The sequence below is a fragment of the Cygnus olor genome, chromosome 2 (genome assembly GCF_009769625.2).
Source record: "Cygnus olor isolate bCygOlo1 chromosome 2, bCygOlo1.pri.v2, whole genome shotgun sequence".
NCBI lineage: Eukaryota > Metazoa > Chordata > Aves > Anseriformes > Anatidae > Cygnus > Cygnus olor.
In genome coordinates this window covers 122,651,968-122,666,459 of record NC_049170.1, presented here as the reverse complement: position 1 = coordinate 122,666,459, position 14,492 = coordinate 122,651,968, and the positions used below count along the sequence as shown (strand labels likewise).

The following is a 14,492-nucleotide window of genomic DNA, read 5'->3' as shown; positions in this document are numbered from 1 at the left end:
TGATATATATTTCAAAATCTTGACTTATGTTCATAGAAAAGTGCCTGTTTATTACAGTTTCTCAGTTTCTTCTGGCATTTTAGCACATTGCTGTAAAATGCCTTGGTTCCAGTCCTGAGCTGCAGGTTTGGCTCACAGCTCTTCCTCTCTCGTGAAAGGTTAAGATTGCATCTATAATATGGCTCTCCTGACACCTCTGGAAAGGTTTTTAGACAACGATTCCAGAACAAATGAGTTTCTAACCTGTCAAGTAAGAGTGCTAAGTGCAAAGAATTCTGTTAATACAATGTTACTGTTGAGATTTTCAGTCAGGCACAGTCTGGGAAGCCTAAATTATACCTCTCACAGTAATTCTAATAAAGTATACTTAAGTGTCTGAAAAAAAAAAAAAAAAAGAAAGAAAAAAAAAAAAGACAAAGGCAAAACACAAACAGCATTGCAGAAACCTATATTTGAAATCAATGAGATCTGTTCCTGGTTTCCAACAGATACTGGTTGTTATTCTCGTCTCAAGCCTATCCCATGCCTCTTGATGTATGTAACCACCATACGCTCTCAATGGGTTTTGCCTTGAAAGGTGTACAATGGTCATCTGAGCAGCTGATTTGCTTGTCCATTAGACAATCATTAACCATAGGCTCCTTCCTTCCTTTCTTTCTTCCTTTCTTCTCCCTCTCATGTACACAGAAATGATGAACACATCTGTGCTTTTGCTGGCCATATCTTCAACCCTTACCAACACCCCTTCAAAAAGAGACATAAAAGCCTGTTCTGGAAAGACTTTATATTACAGGACTATTCTGAGTCTTCTCTGTAGCAATAGCTTTCTGCTAAAAAAAAAAAAAAAAACCTGTGAGGGTCCTGCTGCATTTAGGATCTTTACACTTTCCAAAGTAGGACAAGGATGGAGGAGGCAGAGAAGGTAGAGAGACAAACCCCCTAATTAAGGTAGGTGGCAGAAGCAGCTACTAAAATACACTTATTTCAGACCAGTGACACCATTATCAACTCAAACTCTATTGAGAATTTAATAAAATCTGGGGGAAATATTTGAAAACATAAATGTGTGAAAGACACCACCAAGCATTCATCTGTCATCTCTTAAAACTGATATTCAGCAAATATAAATGACCATCACTCCATCGACATTAATGGGTTTACAGAAGCTAGAGAGCCAAAGAAGGTGAGTTTTGAATGATCTTATAATAGAAAAAGCAGGTGATGATGATAAACTCAGATGTATCATCACCATACACCTTGTTGCTCATAAACAAACAAGAGTGACACAACCAAACTTTACCAAGGAAAAAATCTATCCTCATGCTGTGAAAAAGTATGAATGTTTCAAGCTCAAGTCTCATTTTTCTGAGAGTTTGAAAGCACCAGACAATAAAGGCTTACAAAAGACAAACGGTGATCATGTGCTTAAGACATGAGCCTAGGAGTCATGAGTCTGGGTTTTTTTCCTGTCTCTGTCCCAACTTCCCTATGGCCTCATGCAAGGTCTTCTACTCACAGCACTAGCAGTAAAAGGCTACAAACCCACTTTTGAGTGCAGCTGTAAGAAATAGTTCAAAGATCCCAGAAGATTAATAATAATCTGCAAAGAGGACAGAATAAAAAAGATCAACTAAGCAGGAAGGGTTAAAATTCAATGTCTGTTTTAGCTTTATGACTGGTAGGGTAAGAAAGAATCTTGAAATTAACAAAGCAAAACTGGTGTACATAAAACTAGTCCCACATCAGCTAAATAAAAATGTGGAGGTTTATTCCACCAATGGCTTGGCTTCTGTGTAGAGTTTTACAAAACAAAACCTCAGAAATCAAAATAGCAAGAGATTTCCATGGGAACTCTGGAAAGCATATGGCAGTTTCCAGCCCAGTTCAGAGCATCCACCCCCCCCGCTGAGCTTCAGCCAAAGAGGGGAAAAAGACAAAAACAGTCAAGATGAAACCAACTATCAGCAGCAGGATATTAACCCAGCAGTCTTAAGACTCTGCTGGATATAATTCTCTTCTATCCTTATATTCCTCTCAATTCTTACCTTTCACCTAATCCTAAAACCCCACTACAGCTGTATTATGGATTAAGATGGTCTGTTCCATTCTGCTGCCCAAGAATTACCAACAGAAGAGAAAAACCTGACTGGGCTGAACAACTCATGTTCTCACTAAAAGAATAAGCTGGAATTCAACAAAGCAATAACTATGGACCCAGTTTGTTCACCTAACATATCTCTTTGCTGTAGCTGCTTTACATCCAGAGAACGTCAATGAACTATATGCCTTCACATGTTGTTAACTCCCCATGTGTTTTTGCTGGTTTGTCTCAAAAAGGGTAAGTAACTAGTACTAACACCTTGATAGACTCGAAAATCTAAATCAGGCTGGTTGACAGATTGCTGACCCAGCTTCCATGCTGAGGTGAATATCCTGATTACATCAAAGAACCATAGAATGGTTTAGGTTGGATGGGGCCTTAAAGTAGTTCCAACTTGTGTGCCACGGGCCAGGACACCTCCCATTCAGGATCAGGTTGCCCAAAACCCTGTCTAGTATGGAAGGTATCCCTGCCATGGCAGGGGCATTAGAACTAGATGATCCCAGATCTCTGCAGAAACAAAGACCCTGTTACCTACCATCCCTACCTTCACACATCAGAAAGGATTGAGGCATGAAATCCAAAAATAAACCTATGAAGCGTGTATACCAGCTGCATTCCTGATCTGGTCAGTGGGGTGGCCGTGACTCCAGCACTCCAGCCTGTACTACAGAACCTGCCCCTTAGTTTCAACATAGTCCTAGAGAACTAAATTGGGTTTCTTTGCTCACAGGAATTTTAGAATAGTTTTAAATAAATAAATTTGGTGTAACTGTTAGGTTTTAATATACTTAGAGGTTTGTTTGTTTGTTTTTTCTCCTTCCCTCTTCTGTATGCTCCTCAGTAATTTTCCATGCTCTGATTTGGTTGGTTTAATCATCCTGATGGGGGATCTAAATCAGTGGAGTCCAAACTTTGCTTAGGGTTGTTCAGTGACAAGAACACGTTAGCACCTTTGACCCTCTGGTAATGACTCCTCAGTCAGAATTACCATGAAATACCTCAATGTCGATAGCTAAAGAACTCGGATACTATCGCTTTAGAGAGACACAGAGTATCTATCTAACAGTATTAATTTTACTGAGGTGCATATCTCTTCCAGAGCGGGTCTGATTGCTTTGCCTGTAATCCAGCCAAGCCCAGACCAGCTTCAGTCCAGAAGTTCTGGGGATGCATTAGCCCAGCACTGAGCCGGAACTACATTATTCTCAGCAGGCTTATTAACCAGGACACCACACTATGCTAACTCCATTGTTCCCAGATGTGAACTGGCTTACCTCCAGCCATCTTAAAGCAGCATGATCTCTAACGTAAAAGTTCTTTGAATTCTGTATATCTGTAAAAGAATAACTAGACTAGAATAACTAGAATAACAACGGCCAGAGAAAGGCTGACCTTGCCATACAGCTGGCTTTTCTAATGCAAAATTATAACTGTATATAAATATGCATTCAAATAGGACAAAGGGAGATATTTTATAAAGAGTATGTATGAGGCTTGAAGATGTAATTATATAATAAAATGACCTCAAAATCTGAGGTATTTTCTTGCTTATCCAGAGATCAGCATATATTAGTTTCTGACATTTGAAAGGCTTTTGTTCCCAACTAATAAAATGAGAGTAGAACAGACCTTGAAAGCATCTTAAAGTAATGGAAGATTTAATAAGAAAATGGATAATAAGATACTTTTAGTCTAGCAAAAAATGCCATCATGTTAATAATAGATGACCAGCACTACTCAGCATGATGTAGGGATCTGTGAAATGTTACAAAGCTGTCTCATGCTAGTGAAACGCTGGCTGGTAACACCAACAGAGTCAGTACACGTGACAGAAATCTTCCCTGGGGGATATCCAGTGGGTATATCCTCAACTACAACACTTTTAGATTACGAAAGGGTACTAATTTTTGCAGGCTTCCTAATGTTTCAATGACTTCATCTAATGGCACTTTCTAATAGTGCCTGCACTTACAGAGCCCAGTCAGTGGCACAGCTGCCTCGGTTATAGCTCGATCCCCCAAAGTAGAGATGCTCGAGTGGAAGGCAGTCAGCATCCCTAACTTCTGCTGCTCTCAGAGGCAGATGAGGTTACTCACTCCTGTAAAGGAGGTACTCCACACTTGGCACAGCCAGACTGGCAGGCTTCTGATAATTTGTGTACTTTAAAGACAGAGATTATCCCTCAAACCCCAATATAATATATTGTTTTGTGTTTAAATGAAGGGAATTGTTAGCGAATGGACTGCTTTGAGAATTACTCTTCTGCCTAGATAGTTAGGATCTACTAGTCATGCTTTTATCATTCAGAGAAAAAGGTACATGTAAAAAATCAAAAGTTTACCACCCAAGAGATCAGGATTTCTTCTTCCTATGGTAATGTATATGGTATAATATCTTAGCCAATTCCAGTTATCAAAAATTAAATTAACCAGATGGGTTGACAAAAGTAACATACCAAGAAAACCAAGAATTCCCAGTTCTTTTTGTACAAATTAAACAGTGCTTCTATCTAACAGCAAAACGAAAACAAACCTTTTCCCTTCCTCGAAATTGTCCTTTCCCTTTATGCAGTTGGTCAGTTTCAGCATTCAGAGAACATTTACTTATTTTCCTGTTCTCCATAATACCCTAGGAGCCTGACTCCCATCTTTTTTAAGAGCCTGTGTCCATAAGTGACACTGTGAGGGGGAAATCCCCATCTAAGCATGCAGCCAGTTCAGGTGTCAGTATCTGCAAGTCTCATTCTGCAGCAGAGAATTCCAGTTGATCATGTCAGGACTCAAATCTGTCAACACCTGAAAATAATCTTTCCAAGAGAGAATTTGTAGTTAGTACATTCCTCCTTAAACAGAAAGATATTTTTGTCTTTGCAGTGACTTTTACCACCCCTAAATCACTTTGCAAACAGCACGCAATTAAAAAATAATGTAATCTCCAACTATGCTCCCACCCAAATATAGAGAACTTGCCTATCAAAATGTTAATACACTCATAGTCACTTGTGGCTAATACAGAAAAGGAAGTATGGTAATTGTGTGCAGAAACATGAGCAAACGCGAAGCCGAAAAAATGGACCAGAATTGGGACTCCAGAGATTCTCTGTAGGGCCTAAAGAAAATCATTTAACATTTGCATGCTTCCTTTTCCAAGTGCACTACCCATTTTGGTTTATAAGCACTTTAGGCAAGGTGTATCTCAGACACACATCATAGTCTAGAGACAACCTCTGCTGCACTCTGCTTCTCGTGATTTTTAAAAGCACTAACCGAGTACTGGATTTGGGGCATTAATTACTTCAGCTTCTCAACAGATGAGTAAGCAGGGTGAAACCCTAGCAGCAATGGAGCACTCCAGCATGTCTGGCACATGCACAAGACACAGATCAGCCTAGAAACCCAACTACAGCCTAGAAATCTCACAGAAAACTAAGAGATTCACATGGCCAAGAATTTCACAGGTCGGGTATGCTAAGGCAACCGAATATGTAGGAAAGCAAAATAACACATAATGAAATTATCATCTGGTCAAAGGAAAGGCCAGAATCTCTGTTGCTAGTAAGACCTTGGATTAACCTTGACAGTTTTCTGGCCACAAGGCTCCACAGAAACAGTTCATCAGCTTTCAATGCAAATAAGTATCACATACTGGCTGAATTCCAAAGCCTGGAACCTTTCATGGATATAAAAATGCAATGAAACTACTTCATATCACTCTTTCATAGAGTCATAGAATGGTTTGGTTTGGAAGGAACCTTAAAGATTACCTAGTTCCAACTTCTCCGTACTCTTTATAGGTGATGCAAGCTTGTTAAACGCGACTAAAAGAGGTTACAGGTAACTTTGTGCTCCAGCCATCGTGAAATACCCCCCTCCCTTTTAAAAAGATAAAAATAAAAGCCAGGGTATGTAGAAAAATTGAGCAGAGCAGGGTTCATACAGGTTTAGTGCCTGCCCCACACTTGTCCCACAATGAGCAAGGAGCACGCAGTTGTGTTGAGTGACTCAGTGACCTCTTGGTGTGGCTGCTCTTGTTCTTGTTAAGAAGGCTTCAGGCAGCCTGCATTAGTGCTGTGCACGAAGACCCCACATCTCAGCTACATGAGTGATATTGTGAAAGAGTCATCTGTATGCTCAACTGATTACAGATGCAGAGACTAACAGGTGTAACTTGTAACAATTAAAATCTAAACACACTTGACTACAGCTACTTAACTAACGAAAAAAACACGCAAAGAAATGAAGGGCTTCATCACATTCATTCAATTTAAATCAACTTTGGCACTTTGTGGTTACTTCTGGTACCACTCAGTCAGCTTTGGCTTTCATCAAACCACTATGGTTAAATTATACATTACTAATACAACCTAAAGCCATTCATGGCATCAAAAATACTTCAATACACTTAAACTCATTCGTGACATTTGAGTGAAGTTTGGTTTAGGCTACTGCCATCCATACATCTGATTTGTCATCATGCATTCAGACTTGGAAGAACTTCTTCTATTCCCTTCCAACATCCCTGTTGAAAGTCCTCTGACAACAGCATTACAGTAAATTATACTACTAGCTCATTTATCATGTATCACTCATTAACCACTCTTCATGCTGCCTTCTTCTCTAAACTAACCAGACCTTTTTTTGATGTTGTGCAACCAGCACGATGCAAAGAACCACAGCTAACTGTGGATTAGACTAAACTAAATTCTATTCCTGTCGTATAGACGTAAATCAATCAGATAACAACCCTGTGCTTGGTTTTCCTACCAGTGAGGAGAAATGGACCACAGTACTATACATTCATTTCTGCACAACTTTGATTTTTTTTTTCTTATGCTGGAAGAGTAGTTAAAGAAACATGTACATGGATCCTTGGACAGGAGACTTATCCTTGTTTATGAAAGTGCTCTACTCAGCAGCACTGATTACTTTGTTTTAACCAATCAATTCTACCTGCCACTTGTAAGGGCAAACACTTTTGCCATTTATCACAGTTCACTAGAATGACACTATTTTAGCCAAGGGTGTGATAATGGGACAGTGCAACCGCAGAAGTGAAGAATACTTTCAGGATTGAAGAACCTTAAACCAGATGTTCACTGGGTCAATTTACAGCTACAATTAAATTTTAAGTTTTACTGATTTGGGATTAGGGCGAACAGGGTCTGAATCCTACTTTAATAAAGCAGATGAAGATCAGAACTTGGAACTTGTTCTGAAATAGTTGGGAGGAGAGATAGGAACAAATCATCTGGCTCAGGAAAAAAGGGCTCTCAGACAGAATGGAAATAGCATATAATTTCACAGCTAAGCACTGGCGCCAAGAATTTTATGTTGATGAGAACAGAAACAGTTTATCAGAAGAAAGATGAAGCTGAGCACCAATCAGCAACTGGTGCCACCATAAGAATCAACTGGAAACAGCGGGAAACACCTAAAATTGCTTCCAAATGTGGAGAATTTTTAAGCTTCCTGAATGCACATGCTAGTGGATACGTTGAAATGGGCACCTTAAAAATGTACAGCTGACTGACTACAGGCTGACAATAATCTTCAACAGCCCAAGGGATCTTCAAGAGGAGACCATCTCTTCAGTTCTCTGAGTAGCTCCATATGCGTTAGAGGGCAGAGAGGTTTTTGAGGTTTCTATGACGTAAATTATTCACACAATCTGTAGGAGCAGCAAGGTTTCTGTTCCAGTTAAAATCTAAACACACTTACCTTGATGATGTCTACTTAATTCATGGAAAAAAATAGAGAAATGAAATACTGTTCTCTGTGCAGAAAGACACAATAAGCTTTTAGCTGAAAAAAAAAATAGCGCACAAGCAGAGGCAAAACTACATATTTTTGTAATGTTATTCCTACATTATCATGCCTTATAGTTTCCAGCTTTAGAATTTTCCAGCTTTTTATTCCTTGATTATGGAGACTAAACTTCCTAAAGAAGTTTTCTCTACACACTCGATTTTAACAGAATCCCATTTCTGAAACACATTTAGACGTATTATAAGCTCCTTCCAGTCCATTTAAAAATCTGTGTCTAATTGTTTTGTTGTTGTTTTGTTTTTTGTTTCTTTTGTAGGGATGCACAAGGCTCATATTTTATTGGAATTTACATACCTACTCATTTCTACTGAGGCTCATGCAGAGCTTCAGCTGCATCCTCACAAGCTCCAGGACTTTGCTTACATGAGATTGCAGGGACTGCTGACAGGGCAGTGAATCTGCAGTGTTCCCAGAATGGTACCGAGTTTTCAAAGCTCCACCAGAGGAAAAAACTAAAGTTGGGTGAGAAAGACTGCAATTCTAATCTCTCTAATAAATATCATCATAATACAGTTGTGCTTCTTTGTCTTTTTATTCAGAAGGTCTGACACTAGCAATAAAATACAACAGTGAGAGGTTGGCCTATCATCAGCAACATGTTAGATAAGATAAAAATTATTTTCTTAAGATCTTGCTTCCAGTGAAACCTTAGAGAGGAACTCCTCCTACAGACACAGTTAATTTTCATCTGTGCACTGAAGAGGGCTCCCATGTCTCACTTTTTTTACACTGATCTAAATGTACCTTTCCACAATTCATCTCATGCTCACACAATCTCCTTCACTATAAAAGCGTATCAGGATCTTTCTGTTCATGGGTCACCTTCCTTTACTCTATCTGTAGCTACTTTGGCGTGTGTCAAAACCCTCCTTAGGGAAATTCCATTTGACTAAAACGTATGTTCTTTATTTATATTTATACTCACTCTCTGCTAAAACTTTGGTGCTGATGAAATAAAAAACCTCGATCCCCTTTGGAGAGATCTGTGGAAGAACCAACTGTGGTTGTTCAAGAGTCACACTCAGTACAAGTTATTCTTTGCCAATTATCTTTCTTTTGCGTTTCACAAAATTTTCCATTTCTCTATTTCTTGATGTTAATTTCTGTAAGAAATATTTGTCTGGCAAACCCCACTTGTTTGATTAAGTAGAAAACTTCTTTTTTCTTTCTTTTCACTGTAATACTGGCATTTGCTAGTTGGAAGGGTTTTCTGCTGCTTTTGCTTGAACCTATTATTACGAAGAGCCTATATGTAAAAGAATGACTTTCAGGGACTTTAATGAGAGCTAGAGGGCATTCAGCAACTCGTAAGAACAAGTCCCAAATCACCACAGCATTAAAAAATCCATCTGAGCTGGGATTACATGCAAGGTATGGCAGTGTTTGAAGAAAGACCAGATGATAAGGAAGTATAGTAAAAAATAAAAAGACTAAAAGACTAAAATAAAATCTTTTACTACCTTTTTATTACCAGGGTCTTAAGCACTCTGTATGTTCCTGAGATCAGAGAACAGTGATTAAATCCAGCTTACCGCTGCCTTTTACGGACCTGCCAAAGGCACAGATCCTTAGCGAGATCGCAAAGATTTCACTGGTCACACATGGGGAAAAAAAAGCCCATGACATGCTAAAACCTGTGATAGTGCTGCTGGCAGTGTTCTGTCAGGGAATTGTGGATCTCGCCGAGCGTAGCAATGTATCATCTGAAACCTGCTGGCATACCCTTTAGGAAGATGCGCATTAACTGCTCTTGATAGATGAGGAGAAAACTGTTTCATCTTAGATGAATCTAAGCAGCTTCAAGATTCAAAGTGAGACATTTTCCATTCCCCATTGCTGAATTTTATTTTCAAGGCAAGACGTACTAAATAAAAAGCAAGAAATATTCTTCTTCTTATGAAAAAGATGAAATTCACACAAAATCAATGTGATCTTTTTAAACATTATTTTTCATTTTGTTTTAATGTGACTCATAAAGGTTACAAATGTCTCCCTATGACGCCATCCCAAGCAAAGTTATCATTTCCAGCATGAGCAAAGGCAGTGCAAACTTCATCACTCTGTTCTGCTGGCAGCACTGAAAAGATGACCTGAAGAAAATATGGGCAAAGAGATTGGTACGGTCTTCACAACGCCATGGCCATCTCCTTGATCCTCCTAGTATAACATAAAAGGTGGAAATCAGGACTAATACGGAGATAATGTTTTTATATTGACACCATATCAAGACAGCTAACATTTCATACAAGCCATAATGACTTCTGCCCTCATCTAACTTGCAGTGCATTTCAAAACGCGACCTGGAGGTCAAAAACTTTGTATCGTATTATCACCCTCTTGAACCACGCAGTCACTTATTACTGCTTCTCATCTAGAACCAAAAACGTGCAGTTCATTTCCCCATACCAATGAAAATAACAGGCTCTCTGCTGCCAAAATGACTACAGTCTTGCTTAGCAATTAATTACAGGAATGAATAAAATGTATTTTGCTTCAATACAAATGAGCTCAAAAAATCTGACATACTATATTGTATTGCAGAAATACTCTTTCTGAAATTACAAATGACAAGGCCATCATAGGTACTTGTCATTTAATTTAACACTTTAGTTTGGTGTTCAGATACACAACTGCATAGGCCATTTCAAGCCTATTTCCACAGTATTACACCCCCAACAAATTAAGAAGGTAGTTCTCTCAAAACAACCTAAATTATTGTGTATTTCAAATACCCTCCCAATAAAGAATCGAAGGCCCTTATTCTTTATGCTTTGGTAAAATGGCATAGTCATAAGGCAACCTAAGTTGAAAGAGATCTCTGAAGGTTACCTGGTAAAACTCTTACTCGTGGCACGGCCCAATTCAACATCAGATAAACTTCAAAGTTAGATTAGGTTTTTCAGAGCTATATTCATCTGGATTTTAAAACTATTTAAGAACAGAGATTCATCAGCTTGCCTGAAAACATGATCCAACGTATGGCTGCTCTTACTATCCTTACTATCATTTAATTTTTTCCCCTAACATTTAACCAGAACGTCCCCCTTGCTGCACCCTGGGTGCATTGCCTCTCCTCCTTCCATTGTACACAGCTAAGAAGATCTTACCAATATCTGTAGTGAGCACAGGAATTGATGCTGATCCTATTCAAGCGAAGTACATAACCTCCACTCACTTTTCTTTTGCAATATCGGGGCCAGTCATCTGTGCAACTGGTTTGATTCTCTCTTTGGTCACCTAATCAATTAAATTCTTTTATTTATTTGCAAAAGTAACCTGGATATCAAAGAGAAAGCAAGATGCAAAACTTTTACCTGAAAAACTAAAGAACTGTGATTATTTATTTGTCAACTTACCAGATTGGCCCCATAACTAAAAGGATCCACTTTACACTTCCAAGATGCATGAAAGGTGCATAAATGTTGAAAAACATGATCTAATAGTATCTCATCATATAAGTTTCTATTTCATACCCAAACCTCACAAAACCAGCAAGGTTTAAACACCACCCATTCAACTGCTGGTGCAGTCAATCTCATGGAATCTCTAGGCATAAACCTACTCTGTGCTCAAGTTCTGCAAGTCCTACCCAAACCCCATTTGGATCCAACGATGCCACCCTTCTAAATTTTAATGATTTTCAAAACTGCTATCTTTGCTTCCCAGTCCCCAAAATTTTGGCAGAACGTAGCAGATCTTGAAATAGAAGATCCGCTGCATCTTCCGGTACTCTTAAAATAAATATTTCCAAAACTTCCTGTTCTTATAGGCAGAAAGGATAGCTGCGTAACTCGATTTTCAGTGAATCAAATGCCATTATTGTGGTTAAAATCTTGATTCGTTAAGTTCATCACTGTACAAAATATTCTGTATATTTCTATATGACAGAAGACTGTCAGTCACTGTCAGAGCAACAAGGGATGGTAGAAAAATAGCCTGCTGTGGTGAATAAAGCCTAAACCAAAGAAACAGTCACATAGCTTAAGAGATTCACCTAGTTCAAAATTTTCAGACAGCCCTGCACAGTTAAGGTTTCTCAAGCTCTGAATTCCCAACTTCGGAACACCAAACTGACAGAAGTATTGCTTGTGGCTTGGGGAGGAGGGGATTTCACTACCAAGGCTGAATTTCTGGTGTATGGAGTGGTTAAACACTGCAGGGCTGATGCACTACAAATGTGTTTTTAAAATAGCTATCTTCCAACAATCTTGTAAAATAAACCAAAAACAAAGTGAAAAACACTTATCGGTGGTTGGTACTCTTTTGTTCCCGATGCCAGAGATCCTAAGAAGGATACTATGTCACACATTTTTTGTATTTCAACTTGCAAAGACGTAACTGAAGTAGTTGTGCTGGATGCAGCATGTTACTTCTAATTTAACATTAAGTGCATTCACACATCCACATAACAAGTGCATCAGCCTCTCAGGCACAGCCAGTAGGAACAGTTACATGATTTGGGGGTGTCATTTGAGTTATTTGAGCAAAACACCATTCCCCCAACAGCTTTCTTAACAGTAAGGGAAGCATCCTGCTAACAGCATATTGTTCAGGGCTGAAGTCTTAAGTACCCTCCATCCCTGTTAGGACAACATGCACTCCCTCATCCTTTACCAGTGGACAGATGCTTCATCTGCTGATCAATGGGCCAGAGATTCTGTTACCAACATAAAAAGATGCCGCAATTTACCGGTTCAAAGATTTTACTTTCTCAAATTTATCAAACCTCTTGAACCCCTGAGCTGTTAAGTGAAATAACTGCTATCTGTCAGTTCTAAAGCACAGACAGGAAAAATCATGAGATTTTTAGAAGGTACATTAGCAGAAGTTAAAGTTTCCAGCTTAATAAAACATTTTTGAATGAGATTAAAATCTACGCATGGCAAATACCACTTCCCCACGTAACTACTGAAATTCCAGTACGTATAATAATAAATGGGGAAACATTGCCTTTTAGTCTAATGTATACAGCCTCAACTCACAGAGTAAGAATTCAAAGGTGTCAGTATAATTAACGTTAAGGGCAATCACAAACATAAACCTTCTGTATATTAAGAGTTTATTAAAATGACCAAGTGCACTCAGAAGCAGCAGTCACTTGGTCAAACCATTAATACACAGAAGCTGTTTATTACCTGTGTAGTCTGTTGGCATAAAAACTGTTTGGAAAGCAACAGGTTAAACAAAGAATAGACTCCTTTATGCCAACAATTAGGTAAAACATACACTTTTAAATCTGGATCTATATAATGAACACAGTGCAGCAAAGTCCAAGGAAAAAAAAATGAAATGAGATTTTCAAAGCAAGGAAGCTTCCTTAGCACCTTCCATTTATCTTCCCTTCACTGCTCTGAAAATCTCATTCATGACCTCTGTTAATTACAGTTATTGGTGTTTGCATATCTGTGTACTTCTAGGTACCAAAAACTTCCACTTTCTGTAAAATAAAATTATCCTGCAATGGTAGTTACTCAGAAACACATTTTCAGAGCAGCATGAGGGTTTCCGCAGTGTGACACATATTAACATCAATTGGATTCACACAGCTAAATCTCTCTGCAATTCTTTGCCAATTTACCCCTTCCAGAATTTAATATTTTTTGAACTTGCTTTATTTTCCAAACATTTTCCTGTTACAGTATTTTATGGCATTGTGGCTACTCTAACACAGGCACCATCTCTGGCAGCTGCTTTCATTTTCTAGTACAAGGGAGGCCAACATCTCTGACTTCTGATGGCACTAGTAAGACTTATGGCTGTAATCCAAAGGGCTCATATATCCTTATGATATATTTTTCAGACATATACATAGCTCCTAATAATCCTAATGACAGATTTATGTGCAAAACGATATGCACACACTTCTGAGTTCTTAGCTTGACAACTTTGAAAATGGCATATGCTTCACTCGGGAAGAGCAAGATACTGACAGAGATCATGGGGTTTAAACGCGGGGCGGGGGGGCACAGCACTGTTCTCCTTACACACAATTCCCTTGGCTTCCAGAAGCAGAATCAACCTGCAGAGGTGCAAGGCAACCGTTCAGGAAACCCTGTGGTTAACAGCTTTTCCTGCAGCGATGCCACCTAGCCCACCCTCTCTGCGATTATTTCCAGAATCCTGTATCACACACAATGATAGGGATTCACACTGATGAACATGAAGAACGAAATTATCATTTAATGATGTAAAATGAACTACAGAATGTCCTTGGGATTACTGGATTTGATATTAAAATGTATTAACTATAAAATGGAAAAGCTGTCAGTCAGAAATAGACATTTTCATGAATCAAAACACAATTGAAAACTGGTATTATTGTCATTCCACATCAAAGTCCCCCAACAGACAAAGAGCATTGAAAATGACAAACAAATCTTGAAGTTTACACACTTTATGCATTGTTGTTAGAGAATGGGTATTTTATAGACTATCATACAACAACTGTTGTTCTTTTCATTCCAGCACCATATAACCACGCAGAGTAGGCAAAAGTTAGAGAAGAAGCCAGTTTCAAAGAATCACGAAGCTGTGCTGCGAGGCCACTGCATACTGTGTATTTA

General features: G+C 38.7%; 1 protein-coding gene across 5 annotated transcripts in view; it reads right to left on the bottom strand.

The window, feature by feature from the left end:
• Nucleotides 1–14,492, bottom strand: part of NKAIN3 (sodium/potassium transporting ATPase interacting 3) — a 370,144-nt gene that overhangs the window by 353,376 nt on the left and 2,276 nt on the right. The gene's annotated exons all lie outside the window — the stretch shown is intronic.